The sequence below is a fragment of the Haliotis rubra genome, unplaced genomic scaffold (assembly GCF_003918875.1).
Source record: "Haliotis rubra isolate DU_JTF1 unplaced genomic scaffold, ASM391887v1 Scf83, whole genome shotgun sequence".
NCBI lineage: Eukaryota > Metazoa > Mollusca > Gastropoda > Lepetellida > Haliotidae > Haliotis > Haliotis rubra.
The window spans coordinates 903,174-922,312 of NW_025767557.1; the positions used below are offsets into that span (position 1 = coordinate 903,174).

Below are 19,139 nucleotides of genomic sequence, written 5' to 3' on the forward strand. Positions count from 1 at the left end.
GCTGAATCGTATTGACTGGCGAGTTTACAAGCAGTCCAATATTCGATATCTTATCATTCGCAGTCATAATTCCCAGTGCTTATTCAAGGTCTGACTACACATTTCATAATCGAATTTCTCTCCTCTTAGACTCCACAATTCGTCCCTGTTAACACTGATCTGTGCCTGCACTGGTTTCATTATTATTACAACCGAAAAGGCTTAAAAGAGTTCAAATTTACGAATCCGAGAACGATGTTAAATCTCTAGGAAGTAAACGCTGATATTTTTCAAACAGACACTAGGAGACATTTTCACCATCGAGTGTGGAGAATTAAAACAAACGAGAAAAATCTCAAGCACTCTTCCATCCGATAGATTTTACTCGTGGGGCCCAGCTTCCATCGCAATTAGATTACTCTTAGACACATAAAATACATCGAATGGAAAAACCCATCCGACTTTTACTGTTGCTAATATTTGTAAAACACTTAAATCGTTTAATATCCTCCGAGAGAATGACAACTGAATGGAAAGTGGACGTTAATACGCTCGGAATCAGATCGTTGAATGGCAAAACGTTGGCCACCCAGCGTCCATTGATTTCCACTCCAAGAATTACATCACAAATCGTCCGTCGTTGCAATCTGATGGCTCTTATTGCACAGACTATACGATATTCATTAAGCGTAATTCCTGATTCAAATCATAATTTTCCCAAATATGTCTGAAAGAATGATGAAGGGTTCTGGTAGCAGCGCTTTGCTGAACTAATAGTCGTAACGAGGAACATGCTCAAATGAGAGTTCAGAGCCAATATTTGATGGCTTTCTGATCAAATATGCCACAACGTTCCCACCAAATAAACAGTTATTAAATGTTATATAATATTTGATCACGTATCATAAAATGAGAGAGATCCTGAGTCAACAGCGAATTGTATGTGAGCAATAAAATCTCGACAATAGTTCATGTAACTTAAAACACGTAATGTGTGTAACTGAACAAATACTAGAATGAGTTTTCCATGTGGGATTAATAAAATGAGAGTTGGGAGGGGTCAATCTTGTAATTGCTGTAAATACTTGTTTACAATTTACTGAAAACCCTGTCTCAGTTACTTGTGTGATTAGCATATTCATCACTACCGTCTCTCACTGTGGTAACTTTATCCATCGGCTCCTACAGTTCTGTGTTTTATCATACAATCTTTAACTCTCAACTGTTCGATGTATCTCCGTTGTTTCTACTTTCCCATCCTCTGTACTTTGAAAGCCAATAGACGCAGTTCCAATCATAAAGGGACGGTGGGTAGCCTTGTGGTTAAAGCGTTCGCTCGTCACGCCGAACACCCGGGTTCAATTCCCACATGGGTACAATATGTGAAGCCCATTTCTGGTGTCCCCCGCCGTGATATTGCTGGAATATTGCTAAAAGCGATGTAAAACTAATCTCACTCGCTCCATCATAAAGTTACATATAACATACCATCAGCTCAAACACCTGGCGTCTACTCTTCTCAGTTGCCCAGATATGTCAAATTGTGTATACATTTCACAGAGAGATACATGCTTCGTCAAACAATGTTTTCCTACCAAGCTTTAAAAATCAAAGTAAGATAAGGTCATCATCATTCATCGTCGTCGCCATCGTCATCATTTATTCAATCCGACTCTATGGCCATCTTGGAGTGGTGTTTTCTATTTATTGTCTATCTTGGTTTGCCACCTATCACACGCCCACTACCCGTGCCACAATATTGCTGACAAACCAAGATGTAACCGATATGGTGGCCCAAGGAAAACATGCATCTCACTCACTCTTCCGTGACTACAAAATCAATACAGCGTGAACTCACAATGGCCTGCCTCTGACTAAACAAAACAGCATACTGGACCCCAACGTTTGGCAAATCTGGCATCAAGTTATTCACTAAAGCAGAGCAATTGGAATCAATTCGTGACAGACATGACGCCAACCGTACTACACGAGTGAGCGTCAATTCCTTGTCGTTCAACACTGTTTCTCGCTCTCTCTACCTTTCTCTCTGTCTGTCTCTCTGTCTGTCTGTCTCTCTTCCTTTCTTTCTCCCTCTTTCACACACACACAAACTCATTCACGCACATTTATACACACACTCACTATCACACAAAACACACACATGCAAATACTAATTCACTCAAACACACACAAGCACTCAGAATCATCACACATACTTATACGCACGGCCACAAACACACTCATCCGTCCATCCACCAATCCATCTATCCATCAATCAATCCATCCAACCACCCACCCATCCACCAATCAGTCCATCCAACCACCCACCCATCCACCAATCAGTCCATCCTACCACCCACCCATCCACCACCCATCCATCTATCCATACATCCATCCATCCGCCAACCCATCCATCCATCTAGCCATCTAGCCATCCATCCATCTGTGTATATACTCCATCTGACATGTAATGTCACGAGGAACGTGCAACCAAGTACACTTTATTGAATGTATTTCTGAACATAACTTAAGACCTTTTTATTTCACATTACGTCAACTTAGCTCCACCTAAACAGGATTAATGTCCTCCAGAACTATGTAAGAGTTGGAAATCGCAAGTCAATATCAGCCGGCATGGCTTCCCTCAGCGGGTTTGAATTTACTTAATTTTAAACAAATCCAAATAAGACGGTAATAATGTTACTTATGGAATCCCACCAGACCGTGTTGATTGTGAGTACGAATATTTGCACAAACATTCACTTCATTACCTAATAATCTTCCAAATGTTACATTTGAAGCAATAAAAAACCTAACTTTGCTATTGCGCCACACTGTTATGGTATGTCACGTGTACTCGGTTAAGACCCACCCATGTGGATGAGTCTACCCATGTCCAAAGACTGCTGTAAATGTCCGGCTGTTGAATCCATTCACTGTAATTGGGTAACAGAGTCCAGTATGCAAGTCCTACTTGCACAGAACGTCATCTCAAAATGTCTCATTCAACGCATACTTATTTAAAGCTAATCTTGTCAGTTCTACAGCATCTAGCTTTCATTTGTCCAGTTTATGTATGGCCCACCTACATCTACAGCAGATAATAAATCTGACTGTTAACCGTGTGCACGTGTCTATTATATACTGAAAGGCAAACGGGACGTCGTAATATGGGAAGTGACAGTTAAGCATCAATGGAGTATTTGAACCTAATTCTTTTTAAAATATATACCGGAAGTTAAGTTTGAGGAAAACATGAATCGTGGTCGTATAGCCTGTTTTGCCCAGTAAAGTATGGTTTGAGATTGAGGTTAGAAATGTTTTTGTTTGTGGAAAGGGAAGACTCCGCACAAACACGACATTGAAATCGAGATGCACGTGCATCATGCATGCATTCAGACATAAATTGCCGTCATGAATGGCAAACGTTCGCTTGTTTTCTGTACACAGCAGCTATGACTAGGTTAACGAGAGATCAACGATATTGCGACGTTTCTTTTGCCTTTCAGTATATATGGTCTATCATTTCTTATTTATCAATCATTCACTTCATTCTTTGGTTGCCGGGTGCCTTGGTTTATTGGTAAGAGAGGAAATGGGTGCATTGTTTATGGGTAAGAGGAAATGGGTGCCTTTAATTATGGGTGAGTGAGGTAGTGTGTTTTAATGGGTTTATGGCTTTATGAGTGAATCAATTTGGATTGGTTGATGAGGAAGTGCTTGTATGGGTTTATGTGTGATTGGGTGGTGGACGGAAGGGAGTTCGGATGGGTTTATGCATGGATGAATGTCTTTATGGGTTTATGGGGTGAGGGTTCCACAGAAGTTGTAAACATCTGGCTTACCTTCCACAACATGCTGGCACGCACTTTTATACGAGGTGCTATCAAAACGGTTTGAGACTAAAATACTTCTGATAGGTGCATGATGAAAATAACTGTATGATATTGAAGAATGGTTTATACAATTTATATAAACGTAATATTGACATGCACATGTCGCTAGTTTCCGGTCAGGTGACATTTAATCGCATGTACCCCGATTAAAACGGCAGAAATGGATAAGCTTGAGTACAGAGCAGTCATAAAGTTTTTGGTCATCGAGGGCCACCCGGCGAAACACATTGAAGAGCGATTGACAGCAGTACGAGTACCCCATGGGTACCGGAAACTAGCGACACGTGACCGGAAACTTGCGACATGTGCATGTCAATATCACGTTTATGTGAATGATATAAACCATTCGTCTATATCATGCAGCTATTTTTATCATGCACATATCAGAAGTATTTTAGGCTCAAAACCTTTTGATAGCCCCTCGTAACTAAAACAAAGTTCAAAGCAACGTGAAGCCCAACTCTCTCACTACAACTACTGAAATTCAGCTAACCTCACTCAGGGCCTAATAACAATACTAGGCAAGACAATTTCCCTGCATCATATCCACAACTTTCATGTCTACATGTTATGGAGAGTGAGTGACAATGCGGAGACCAAAAATATTTATACATCTTGACTCAGGACCTCGCGAAGTGCCATGCGTCTGACTCCGTTTTCCGTAAACATTTCATAAAGTCACGATCGTGCGCAGTCAATGTTCATTTTGTTTTCGTTGAGCAAGAAAAGGGGCGCATTATAAATATGCATTTATTATTATTAAAAGGAGCCAGCGGGTCTGTTTGTAATCGGAATATGTGCAGACATCGGATTGGTCAGAAGGAAAACTCGTGACGTCAGAGGTCAGAGGTCAGACAGCGGCACCATCGAAACGTCCATATTGTTGTTGAGGTTTCGAAAGTTATTTATCATCTAATATCAAAGGGACCTATTAACCGCTGAACCATGCGTAATGCAACCTTTGGGAAGACGCTCATTATATCGTAGTAAAAGAACTAAACGTTGCAATATGTGCATAGCTGTCAGAAGAAGACAATCAACGTCACTGCATCAGACAAAGGAGGAAAGATCACAAGACGTCCTGTGAAGGACACACTTCACTCAGCTGACCTCTGGTCGCCATACATGGTCACTAGATAATACAAATATTCATTTGCATTTGGATCAAAGATTATGCTAATTCTACAGCCACTTCTGTATCATCTTTAACTGCGTCTTCAGATTGCTAATCTATTCACGACCACTGACACGGGAAATAGAGGAAAAGAGAGAGGGGGGAGGAATAAGAGGAGCTGGGGGAAAAGAGAAGGAGGAAAAAAGTGGGAATGAGGGGGAGTGTGGGTTAGCAAGGTGGAAGAAAGAGGGGAGTAGAAGAAGGTGGTCTTAAGGAGGGTAGACGAAAAGACGGGGTTTAGTGCCTCTAAAACATGACATGCAGTATATATATTATTACCAGTGTGTTTACAATGTTTTTTTGGTTAGAGAAATTGCTTCCTGTTTGAAAAAATAATCCACACTCCCATGGCATATGCGCTAAAAAAACATAACATTACTTGCATTATCACGTCTAAAATTCGACGTTTCACACGCTAGGTAATTACCAAGATTCTGTGCCCACGAAGTGCTGCTTTTAGTGCCTACTTCCTCGGACAGCCAAAACGGACATCCACCATTACTGGAAATGGGAAAGGAGAGAGACGCATACGTGGGTAAAATTAGCAAATTACTGTAATCTGAAGTTTCTCATTGTAAGATCTGTCCTCGAAATACGCAATAATACGATATCTAATCAAAGCACATTGGAGAAGAAAGTCACTAAAATGTTGTCTCCATATACCTTGCTTTTTCTTTTGTTGCCATGCGACCCTTTAAACTTGCTAACTATTATATGAAGCTTAGCGTACCGCCAGTGACATTAAAGCAATATTCTGGTCGGCTAATATAGTCCAAGTTTTTCTTTGTATACACAGGGTATATGGACTTCGTGTTAAGATTCGCCATTCCAAGCTTCATTCTAATGTACTTGTTAAATGTCAGGTATAGGAAGACCCATGTAAATATTTTTGGACATTTTTTTAACAATGCTTCTAAATTAGGCGTATTAACTATCATTTAAGATCAATAACGAAACATTAACCTGAGTATTTATGACGAAAATATGATCGATTATGGCGTATTGTGAAGCCTTAATTTGAAATTTATTAATTACTTGTTTTTCTCAAATAGTTTAGCTTACGTGGGAAACGTTAGATTTGGTTCGCGTTTTACAGATTCGTTTAGTTTTGAACGCTTGAGTACAACCGTGAGTGCTGGTTCATTTGTGACCAGGACAGGTTTAATTCCAGAACGATCAGTTTCAGTGGATGCGGCTGCTGATTAAAAAGACTATTTCAAGACACTGAAGGTTCAAAAGCACCGACCGATTGACACGTGGGCTTCGGCAACAGTGTTTTTATACGTGTTTTTGTCCAAGTGCCGTTTTGGAAATTGTCAAAGCATTAGTGGGAAAAATATCCCAATAACCATTCGGTTGTTGGGTTTTAGAGTTCATTAAGAATCGTAATGACACGTCCGTGAACGCTTTCGCATGACAAATAATTAATGTGTCAATTTTTACGCTTTTCAAAATTTCATATTATGTGCAGCATGTGTGCGCGATCTAAGTGATTTGGTTGTTGTGAACTTGCATAATACGAACTCCCGTTAATCTGAACAATACTGTTACGAGCAGAATCGGTTTGTTAAATACATTTTCTGATCGGTGTGGGAGTGCAGATGTCGATATCCATTATAGAAAATAACTGGGATGTTGATTTTTCCCCTCGTCTTGGTAGCTGCGAGTTGTTTCATTCATGTCATACCAAAGCCTCAATATAGTGCACTCTCTTGAATCCAAAGGGCGGTATAGGAATGATAATAGTATAGCTTGATCCCTCATATGTGAGGTATTGATAGGTAGCACCTTTTTTCGTCACGAGTGTGAGAGTTGGGTTCAGTATCGCACAGAACATAATTTCACCATCCCCACTGTGTAGCATTTTACTTTGGAAGTGTCCGTTGTTCACCAAATGAGGGCGGTTGGGTAGCCTTGTGGTTAAGGCTTTCTGCGCAACGCTGAAGGCCCGGGTTCGATTCCCCACATGGGTGCAATGTGTAAAGCCCATTTCTGATATTGCTGGAATATTGCAAAAAGCGGCGTAAAACCTTACTCACTCAATGTTTACCAAATAATGAATGAGTGAGTTTGGTTTTACGCCGTCCTCAGCAATATTCGAACTATATACCAAATAAACCCATGAGGACGGCTGAAGTGCTGACAAGCCATTGAGTATAATTCAGGCGATGAGACTGGAACCACGGTTCTAACATAGCAAATGTATGGCGAATAGCAGCGTATAAGATTTCTGTACCTATAGTGTCATCACCCTTCTTATTGAGCATTTACTATTGAAAATCAGTTAAAGAACGTCCGATTATATATTTAACAATGGTTAATCTGTCCTGTCGTAACAAATTAACGACAGTCCTAGGAAAGTATTTAACTTCATTTGAGGGTTAAATGTCTGGAAGTGACCATGAGCTGAGTGAGTGAGTGATGGAAAGAGCACATGTGTGTAACGTTTACCGAAAAGGAACATAACACATCTTTTGGACAACCTAAGTAAGTTTAGTTTTACGCCGCACTCAGCAATATTCCAGCTATATGGCGGCGGTCTGTAAATATTCGAGCCTGGACCAGACAATCCAGTGATCAACAGCATGAGCATCGATCTGCGCAATTGGGAACCGATGACATGTGTCAACCAAGTCAGCCAGCCTGACCACCTGATGCCCCGTTAGTCGCCTCTTACGACAAGCATGGGCTACTGAAGGTTCATTCTATCCCGGATCTCCACGGGTTTTGACAACCTAAGGATCATAATCTAGACGAATCTGGGATTCCACTTCCTTCCCATATAAATTATATATAACTGTTTAAAGTAAGACTTAGATGTAACATATGTTATACTTGGGATTGCACTTTCTCCATAAAATACACATTTTAGTACTTTTGTTAGGTTGAGTCCCAGTCACCTACTCGCCAGCACACAAAGTCAGCTATCTAACCCACTGAGCCATCGCATTTTCCACAAAAATGAAAGTCGGACAACTGGTAGTCTAGATCACGTACTGAGTGTACCCCTCTGACAAATGTTATTGGCACGACTCCCATGGCAGAAAGCTGAGTGAGAGCACCCTTTAACCACTAGGCTACCCCAAGCCATTAGAGTAAGGAGTGAGTGAGTGAGTTTAGTTTTACGCCGCACTCAGCAATATTCCAGCTATATGGCGGCGATCTGTAAATGATCAAGTCTGGACTAGACAATCCAGTGATCAACAGCATGAGCATCGATCTGCGCAATTGGGAACCGATGACATGTGTCAACCAAGTCAGCGAACCCGACCACCCGATCCCGTTAGTCGCCTCATACGACAAGCATGGGTTACTGAAGATCAATATTCTAACCCGGACCTTCACGGGTTGAGAGTATCCTTAGGATGAATTAATACCGCGTTTATCTGATCAGCGATATCATCGAAACAAAAGCCATATCAATCCTTTGATGAATTCCAACCGGATCTGTGGTTTGACGAAACAAGTTTCCTGACAAAGTCTGTCCTGACATGACATTGTACAAGTAGAACCAAAAAATGACAAATAGTTTTAAAAAGATTGGCAGAAACAGGGATATTATGAATATCATGTGACCAATATTCTGCGACCAATTCATGTATTTTTCAAAATATTGTTTGTGTGTGTTTTCTGCAAAACACGCGGCATGTGTATTTCCGAACATTATTACAACAAGCTTCCCCTTCACACAATACGTTTATTCGTTTTACATCAACCAACTGTACATCCGGTTTATGGAACAGTACACTAATTACCACGCATTATAACAACATTTCCGCAAATATAGCGATAATGTGTCCCAAACACATCGTGTGTTCAAACATTATCAACATACACGCGCACGTTACATGTCTTTGATGTAAACATTTTCACCGACGCCTATGCATGTTCTTCAAGCATGAGAGATGCAATTTATAACACACAACTGCAAATAGCCCAAAACAATATTCAAAACGATTGTCTCCGCCAAAACTAATTTGTTCTTTGGCTTTTAACAATTTTGCCCCCTGTCACCTTCCTGGAAAGACAGTTCTTTTGAGATCAGTGACAAATAGTGCCACGTGCATCCAATAACGCCCAGCGCTTTCTTCCGCTGCACAAAGTGGCGGAAGTGACGTGCAGGTATTATTACGCCACGATAGAGTATTGCTACCGCGGCCTTTCAATTGCTAAGAAAACGCGCCTTCCGGTGGGTAATATTGGCGGCGTATTATCGGTTAATAAAGACTTATTGAGTGGGAATTATTTGTTGGGAACAATGAGAAAATCAGACTCCGTACCATAGCAATGCCTGCATAATTACCTGAATGTGGTCTTTTGACAACCACCTCACGATTTCCTTGTTTAGGGTAGTAATAGAGTCTATTGATCTGACAGGTAGGAATGACAGTCTGGTTGATAGGTGACTGGATGCTGAGTGTATGAGTTCCCAACTTGCTACAACACTGATGTAAAGACGGGTTATTGTGTAGTTAATATTCTCAGAAGTAAGCGTTCTTTACAGGAATACCTCGCAATCAAAAAACTAAACACGATACTTAATGCTAGTTTTTCATGACCTAAATAAGAATGTGAACACGAAGTTGAGCGTGGTTCACGAAAATACAGAACGGATTTGTATTTGATTACGTGGATTTATGATAAAATAGAGGTAGCGTGCATGTTTTGAACGTATGCCACGCGTTTGTGTTATATTTCAGGTAGAGTGAGTGAGTGTGTGAGTGATTATGTGAGTGAAGAGTGAGTGAGCGAGTTGGGTTTAACGCTGATTGTATTACTATCCCAGTATCATGGCGTGTCGGTTTGGTATGGGAAGAAGTCCCCACAGTAAAATGAGTGAGTGAGTGAGTTTGGATTTACGCCGCTTTTAGCAATATTCCAGCAATTCCATGTCGGGGGGACACCAGAAATGGGCTTCACAAATTGTACCCATGTGGGAGATTCGAACCCGGGTCTTTGGCGTGACGAGCGAACGCTTTAACCACTAGGCTACACAACCGCCACTAGCAAGTATAAATACAGACAAACAAAAAATCACGTCAAATTCTGCATGTCCAATATAATTTAATCTGAGATGTACACAGGTACACTGTGTATTCCGTAAAACCAAAATACAATTCCGCTATTACTTCTGAGAAATTGAGCCAGAGTTACTTCTTTATCCTTCTTCGATATCCTTCTTTACGTATTGAATAAGTTGACCAAGTAATGCTCTTTCATCTATACTCCACGCATGGTTGTAAAAGGTCTCTGGATACCGGATTGAAACGGCCAAAGATATTCATTTCTGATAGTATATGTCTCTGAATAAAAGCGATTTATACATAAGTTCGATATTGATGACATTAAGATCCTTTCAAGAATTGATTTGCCGCACGAACACGGGACATTCAGCCCATGCTTGCATCACTGTTTTCCAGTACAGTTCACATAAGGTTATTTGTTGTAAATACGTTCCCAAAATGTCATTATTACAAAGGTTCTTTGATGAGTCAGCTTACAAAGAAGAGTTTTCATTATTTTACTTCTGGGGGGATTTCAAACTCTAAGCAATATTACTGCCAGATTTTACATTTTATATTCGGACTAGACTTGATTTTCAGTAACCCATGCTTAAAAATTCGAAGTAGATGCGATTAAGTGGTTAAGCTCGCTGACAAACCTTATGCATGCAAACATGTCCCGATTCTGTTGACTGATGTTGATGATGTTAATCACTGGAATGTCTAGTCCAGATTCAACTTTCTGTAGACACTTTCATGAACCTGGAATATTGTTGAGTGCAGAGTATAAGTGAGTGAGTGAATTTAGTTTTACGCCGCACTCAGCACTATTTCAGCTATATGGCGGCGGTCTGTAAATATTAGAGCCCGGACCAGACAATCCAGTGATCAGCAGCATGAGCATAGATCTGCGCAATTGGGAACCGATGATATGTGTCAACCAAGTCAATCCAGTGATCCTGACCACCCGATCCCGTTAGTCGCCTCTTACGACAAGCACGGGTCACTGAAGATGAATATTCTAACCCGGACCTTCACGGGTGCAGAGTTTAAAACAAAAGGTATTCTCTATATGTTTTGCGCTTAATAACTGTGAAAGCCGGGAACAGTATCTATTCACTGGAGATATGAATTTGTTATCGTGCTGCTTTAGGCTATGCGATATTTCTAATAAATATTTGCATTATTACCACATCAAGGCACGGGATACAGCAAACGTGATTCATTACGTGAGTGAGTGTGGCTTTAGCAATATTCCAATAATTAATGTGTCAATTTTTACGCTTTTCAAAATTTCATATTATGTGCAGCATGTGTGCGCGATCTAAGTGATTTGGTTGTTGTGAACTTGCATAATACGAACTCCCGTTAATCTGAACAATACTGTTACGAGCAGAATCGGTTTGTTAAATACATTTTCTGATCGGTGTGGGAGTGCAGATGTCGATATCCATTATAGAAAATAACTGGGATGTTGATTTTTCCCCTCGTCTTGGTAGCTGCGAGTTGTTTCATTCATGTCATACCAAAGCCTCAATATAGTGCACTCTCTTGAATCCAAAGGGCGGTATAGGAATGATAATAGTATAGCTTGATCCCTCATATGTGAGGTATTGATAGGTGGCACCTTTTTTCGTCACGAGTGTGAGAGTTGGGTTCAGTATCGCACAGAACATAATTTCACCATCCCCACTGTGTAGCATTTTACTTTGGAAGTGTCCGTTGTTCACCAAATGAGGGCGGTTGGGTAGCCTTGTGGTTAAGGCTTTCTGCGCAACGCTGAAGGCCCGGTTCGATTCCCACATGGGTGCAATGTGTAAAGCCCATTTCTGATATTGCTGGAATATTGCAAAAGCGGCGTAAAACCTTACTCACTCAATGTTTACCAAATAATGAATGAGTGAGTTTGGTTTTACGCCGTCCTCAGCAATATTCGAACTATATACCAAATAAACCCATGAGGACGGCTGAAGTGCTGACAAGCCATTGAGTATAATTCAGGCGATGAGACTGGAACCACGGTTCTAACATAGCAAATGTATGGCGAATAGCAGCGTATAAGATTTCTGTACCTATAGTGTCATCACCCTCCTTATTGAGCATTTACTATTGAAAATCAGTTAAAGAACGTCCGATTATATATTTAACAATGGTTAATCTGTCCTGTCGTAACAAATTAACGACAGTCCTAGGAAAGTATTTAACTTCATTAAAGGGTTAAATGTCTGGAAGTGACCATGAGCTGAGTGAGTGAGTGATGGAAAGAGCACATGTGTGTAACGTTTACCGAAAAGGAACATAACACATCTTTTGGACAACCTAAGTAAGTTTAGTTTTACGCCGCACTCAGCACTATTTCAGCTATATGGCGGCGGTCTGTAAATATTAGAGCCCGGACCAGACAATCCAGTGATCAGCAGCATGAGCATAGATCTGCGCAATTGGGAACCGATGATATGTGTCAACCAAGTCAATCCAGTGATCCTGACCACCCGATCCCGTTAGTCGCCTCTTACGACAAGCATGGGTCACTGAAGATGAATATTCTAACCCGGACCTTCACGGGTGCAGAGTTTAAAACAAAAGGTATTCTCTATATGTTTTGCGCTTAATAACTGTGAAAGCCGGGAACAGTATCTATTCACTGGAGATATGAATTTGTTATCGTGCTGCTTTAGGCTATGCGATATTTCTAATAAATATTTGCATTATTACCACATCAAGGCACGGGATACAGCAAACGTGATTCATTACGTGAGTGAGTGTGGCTTTAGCAATATTCCAGCAATATCACGGCGGGGGACACCAGAAATGAGCTTCACATATTGTACCCATGTGGGGAATCGAACCCGGGTCTTCGGCGTTACGAGCCAACGCTTTAACCACTAGGCTACTCCACCGCCCCTGATTCACTAAGTACTCGTGTCGTGTCATACCATAGGCTAACGAAGCTGTTTTAGTACATGAAATGAAGTAACAAGCAACAACACCAACTTCTACTTCAGCGTCATATAACGTGGGGTTTATTTTTAACACAAAACGTTGTTAAACGTTTTAATGAGGGTTAAAAAAGCACACGATCTGCGGGCATGTTTCTTCCGTGTTACCAATTAATCCGTATCATTGGGGGATTGCTATATGCAGCCCCACGCCGCCAAACTTCTTTTGATTTAAACAGCTCTGATCTCTATAGTTACGTGGGATGGACGTATTTTTAGACATTTTAAACAAAGAATCTTCATCCTCAAGTGTTAGCGACAACATTTGAAACGACAAGTACCTTAAGAATCGACCGATACAATATTTTTGAAAAGTGTGCTGATTGTTTTGGTAGGATTTCTGGCCCTGGGTGTAGAAATACGAGGTCAACACAACACTGAGGATGGAGAAATCGGAGGATTATATTAGTGGCTGGTAAGGCAACCTCACATTTTCGTGTTCTGCTGAAACACAAGGTTGCGTGAAAGCGATACGAATATGGGAAGGTGAAAAACGTAGATCGGGTAGAGGGGAAGAATCAGAGATGCGATGGGAAAATTTAAGAAGACAGGAAACGAAGCGAAATCGCAGACACGCGACGCGTAAAGGAGAAGAAGAAGAAAAGGAGGAAAAGAAGCAACAGAGACGCGATGCGAAGACACGATGCGGCGACGACAGGAAACGAAACGAAATTGCGAACAAGCTACGCGTAGAGGAGAAGAAGAAGAAAATGAAGAAGAAGAAGACGAGAGCAGGAAGCAGAGACACGAAGCGAAGACGCGATGCGAAGACGTTAAGATGCGGAAAGTTATGCGAAGAAGACAGGAAACGATGCGAAATCGCGAAGAAGCGAACACGCGAAATAACCATACAAAGACGCGTTGCGAAATCGCGAAGAAGCGAACACACGAAATAGCCATACAAAGACGCGTCGCGAAATCGCGAAGAAGCGAACACACGAAATAGCCATACAAAGACGCTTTGCGAAATCTCGAACACGCGAAATAGCCATACAAAGACGCGCTGCGAAATCGCGAAGAAGCGAAGGCACGATATTAAAAGAACGCAACGTGAACCATAGCATCCAGTCGTAATCACACCTTCGCACAGCATCTTGGCGTCTTCGTGTCGTATTTCGGCTTACGCTAAGATGCGAAATGGCAAAAGTCAGCTCCCGTAGATTATTGACGCCGATAAAGAAACATGTAAATCCTTCCCCAACTTGTCTGTGAAGTGCTTATCGGTAAACAGTAAACAACTGTCTCTCGCCATATGCTTGGTTAATAGCCTGTCTTCTAGCCCTCCCACGCCCCGATAATCGGCAGTAAATTGGCTTTAATAATTGAATAGGAGGTATTTAATTACACCTCCTAGACTCCAAAGTCTTAGAAGAAACTGTAAACAGTTGGCGATAAACATTCTGCACTAAAAATCAATGGCTGTTTAGCATATTAGAACATAAGTTGGCATTGGTTCGATTAGAAATAAACAGTTTTACCTTTCTCAGTGTTTGATGTTTGTTTAAAAGCATTGATTAAGAATAGTCAGCGCAATACAAAGCCCGTGTTGACATCGCTAGAATCACAAACATGTATATTACATTTGTCTCCAGCTGTGAAATAGACACGCATGTTGTTTTTCACAGTTTAAGTTTTTCTCACAGTGAAAGTAACACTTTACGTCATTTCAGGGTCGTTCAAATATTCAAATCTCGCATTTAAAATTTGAAGTTTCATTTTCAATGTACTCATGGGACATTTCTTCAAGCTAAATGGAATGTCTGAGTCATTTCTATAATTAGAATTTTGAAACGTTATTAGGTTTGTTATAAATTGACGCAGTCTGGAAACGATGGCACGCAATGAACTTGGTAACGTTTTGTATGAGTAAGTTAGTGAGTTTAATTTTCCGCCGCACTCAGCAATAGTCCAGCTATATGGCGGCGGTCTGTAAATAATCGTGTCTGGATCAGAAAATCCAGTGATCAACATTACGAGTATCTACGCTATTGGGATACGATGACATGTGTCGACCAGGTCAGCTAGCCTGAGCAAATACTCATTTGTTTAAGGGCAGTTGCGAAAAAATACGGTATTTATAGTTGAGGTAAAATATATGTCACGTAACCATGTTTCTTTTCAGACATGTAAAACACTGAAATATTGCATAAACTATTTCAATAAATAAGAGAATCGATTCCAAAATGTTCAACATTAAGGTAAGCGTCCATTTTTATCTCATTGAAAATGACATTTCTTAGCTGGTTTCATCATGATTGCGCTGTGCAAAGAAACATACGTATTCGCTAAAAATAAATTATTTTCAATACATCTTGGGATTAATTAAAAGCGTGTTGGAACCGTTTACGCAAGATCAGCCCTTGAAATGTTCAGTAGAAGGATATTTGACCCTGGGGGCAAGTCGTTTTAGTGTGACGTCATGAGCATACGTGTCCGTACATGAAAGAATCTATTGTGTTAATAGTTGTGTTAACAATATGCTTGAAATAGTAATCAAATATATCAACAATATATATAATAATTTTAGCTGATGCTAAATAAAATGCTCTGAAAAATGTCAGTACTTAGCATGAATCTGTTACTCACTTACACGCATGGGAAGGTTCCCATCCAGTCCAATCCCTTCACATAGTCAGACACTGCAAGAGGGAACTAACGGGATCGGATAGTCGGACTCGCTGTCTTTTTAAATATTTTTTTTATTCATTCCCATAGTTTCCACAGAAACAAACATACGGAAATAACAGAAGTGAGTGAGTGAGTGAGCAATATCAAAAGACTCGCTGACTTGGTTGTTGCATGTCAAAGTATCCCAAATGCGTTGAATGATATCAATCAGTGGATTGTCTGGTCCTGGCGTGATCTACAGACTGTTGTATTGCTCCAGTATTACTCAGTGTGGCGTTAAACAAACACACATACAAAACAGAACCATACAAACAGGAGTATGACGTAAATAAAATCAATACAAAACATCCTTTTCTAAATGCATTTATATTACAGTTTAATCAGAGATACTTATTCCATGATTGACATTATCATGAACTTCGTGTCAAATTTCGAAACGACAAAATAGATTTAATGAACTTCAACATGATCTTGGCTCTTGTCGGTGATCCGCAGACCATTCCTTATAAAGAAAACTCGATAAAAGCTGTTAATTATGGTGGCTGATTAGGGCCATCGCTTTCTCGCCTTAAAATTCGGAGGCCAGAAAGCGAGAAAGCGATATATCGAGACGAGAAAGTGATAACACGAGACGATAATCAGCCACCATAGTTATGTAAATTCATAAGTTCATGTAAAAATACATTGCAAATATATTACCCAAAAGAAGTTAAAGTAAATCTGATTTGATCATATGACTATAGTATTGCAACACACAGCCTTCAGAACTGTGAGTGTTGTTACTTTTTCGAGTAGTATTAAAATGTGAAATTTACACGTGGAAATGTAGTTACATTACGTGTACAGTAATGACGTTATTCGAGGCTGAGCTTGGCGGTGCAAGGTTCAATTTGCGGTTTGACTTAGGATCCCGTGAGTCAGCCTTAGTGAGAATCATATAAGGAAATTGACTGTAATGCCGACCTAATTCCTTGCATTACTCGGTGCCTCCAACCTTTACCAATTATTTCAATTTTCCTTTTAGAAAGGACTGGCGTCACTTGAGTCAATTTTATCGACCTTTAACTGAAACCGTTTTTTGTTGTTGTTTTTTTTACAAAAGAGGGATTGAGTGGTTTGTCGAGTACTGTTGAAGAGTGTCAGAACCGACGGTACAAGAGAACAGTTCACATATGACAGATGGATGCTGTTTCTGAATACAATATATTCAGACATACCAAGGAGTGAGTGAGCTTAGTTTTACACCGCCTTTAGCAAACTTAATCAACTATGCCATGTTTACTCAATTGGCTATCCGTGGGATCTTGGAGTATCGAAGAACCAAAACACCGCTGCTGGTCTGAGGAGTGAGTGAGTGAGTTTAGTTTTACGCCGGTTTTAGCAATATTCCACCAGAGGGGGACACCAGAGATGTCCTTCACGCATTGTACCCATGTGGGAAATCGAACTCGGGTCTTCGGCGTGACGCTTTAACCACTAGGCTACCCCACTGCCCCGACATGCCCAGGGAAATAAGCAGAGAGAAACAAAATGTGTCAATGTATACCATAATTTAGTTGCTCTGTCGTTGTTCTTTGGTGGACCTGTTTTGTTTTGTGGATGGCTGGTGCTACCTGTTGGGCAGGACTTGCTTACCCTTGTCGCGAACACCTGGTGTCATCACTGATTTTCAGTGACCCATTCATATATTTTTCACAACTATATGTCCCTTTACACCAAACGGAATTATTCATGAGTGAGTGAATGAGTTAATATTTAACGTCACATCGGCAATATCTCAGCCATATCGTGACGAAGAATTATTCATGACGACTGCCAAGCGTTGGTATTCTTTTGCATTGACGTTCTATATTTAATCCTACATATTTTGATGAACCGCATTGCACAATAGTTAATAGTTGTGAAGACATTTTCCTATATAGACAGGTGGGGATGTGACTAATATATCAACTACAACCGTCAGCAAACAATGGCGCTGGAAAGTTAAACACTGATTTTAATCATAAAACGCCAGCTTTAAATATCGTGGATGTTAAATGTTATTACCCGAATATCGGTCATCAAAAATCAAATTCAACTTGAAAAACACCAACTCTGTCCATAAACATTGTAAAAACGTCTGATTAAAACGGTCCTTGATCGATTAAACATCCGTCAGTTGTCGTCCATCTTTGTATCTCATCATGAGGCTCCTGAGCGTTGTGTCCATGCGAGATAATGACATAGACCGGGGTTGATGCCCTGGTCACCAGTGGGTGTGGTTACATCACTTCAAAGCTTTACCCTCATCCCCTGGGTACATGACAATTACAGGCATATCACTAATCGATGGACGAGATAATCTAAAGGTGATGTGCCTCCTACCAGCCTTGATCCTGTCACCGGAAGTCAATTATTTCTCGTTGCAAACACGTTGTTAACAAATCTCGCGAGAATTGGCAATATCAAATTTAAACGAATTTAATGATGACGAATAAAAGGCCAAGGCCTTTGGCAGCTGAAACATTATTTTCATTCCGATATGCTTAATTATACATTTTTACCGAATACAAGTCTATTGAATAACAGGTTTCAACCATCCAGCGAAACGGATCCCACTGTTTGTAAAAGGCAACACAGAGGTGAACATCATATGAATGGATTCTTCAGCATCCGTGGCGACACCGGGTTTTAGAGGAAATGGAAAGCATGTCTACCCCAAGCATTCTACGCTAAAGTAAAGTGTCTGGCGGGTGCAACATCACTCCTTCGGGCTGTGAACAAACCAGACAATCAAGTGATTTAGTAAATTTACTCATTTTTAAAGCTTAAAACGATATGTTTGGTTTGAATCTACTCTCAGATAGTAGACTTAAGAACGGGTTAATTTTTTAATCTCCCTTTGTCTTTCACAAATCAGTGTTTAATCACCCTCACGCACTTTTAACGCCTGGATATACTGCTGGATTCTATTTGTTCAATAGTATCACCTGTCGGCGTCAATTATCCACTGGTTTGTCTTCTTAAGTGTCCACCTTTGTTATCTATCACTGTTCTTGTTTTACGTGCCCATGTATAACTTCAGTGTATGAAATAAGGCCCGTCCGACCGACCGAGATTTCTGACGGACGTTCCAAATATACAGCTAGCCAGCCCGATGGTCTGGTAAAAAGTTTAGATGTTCCATACATCTGAGTAAATTCACCATATTTGGTCTGGTTAAATGCATTTTGGGCTGGTAACATTTTGAAGTTACCAGCCCTGATGTCTGGCTGGATATTTGGCTTATTTCATACACTGATATAACTATATGATTCTGAGCTTTCATTAGAATATACTCTGAAACGACGTTCCACATATTCCAGGACATCCATACATTTCCACGTTTATGTGTATCACTTCGTAATGCAATTCAAAAATTAAAGTAATGCGTATCCGTAAAGTATCCGTTTAAGTTATTCTGTGGTCACTTTACTCAATT

At 40.4% G+C, this 19,139-nt stretch overlaps 1 long non-coding RNA gene across 1 annotated transcript; it reads right to left on the reverse strand.

Moving 5' to 3' along the window:
* Positions 1 to 5,730: 5,730 nt before the first annotated feature.
* LOC124262265 lies at positions 5,731 to 18,915 on the reverse strand. The gene is made up of 3 exons (XR_006894537.1): positions 18,772 to 18,915; positions 9,952 to 9,963; positions 5,731 to 5,741 (listed from the first exon to the last, which is right to left on the reverse strand). It is a non-coding gene; the product is annotated as an uncharacterized LOC124262265 (long non-coding RNA).
* Positions 18,916 to 19,139: the final 224 nt, after the last annotated feature.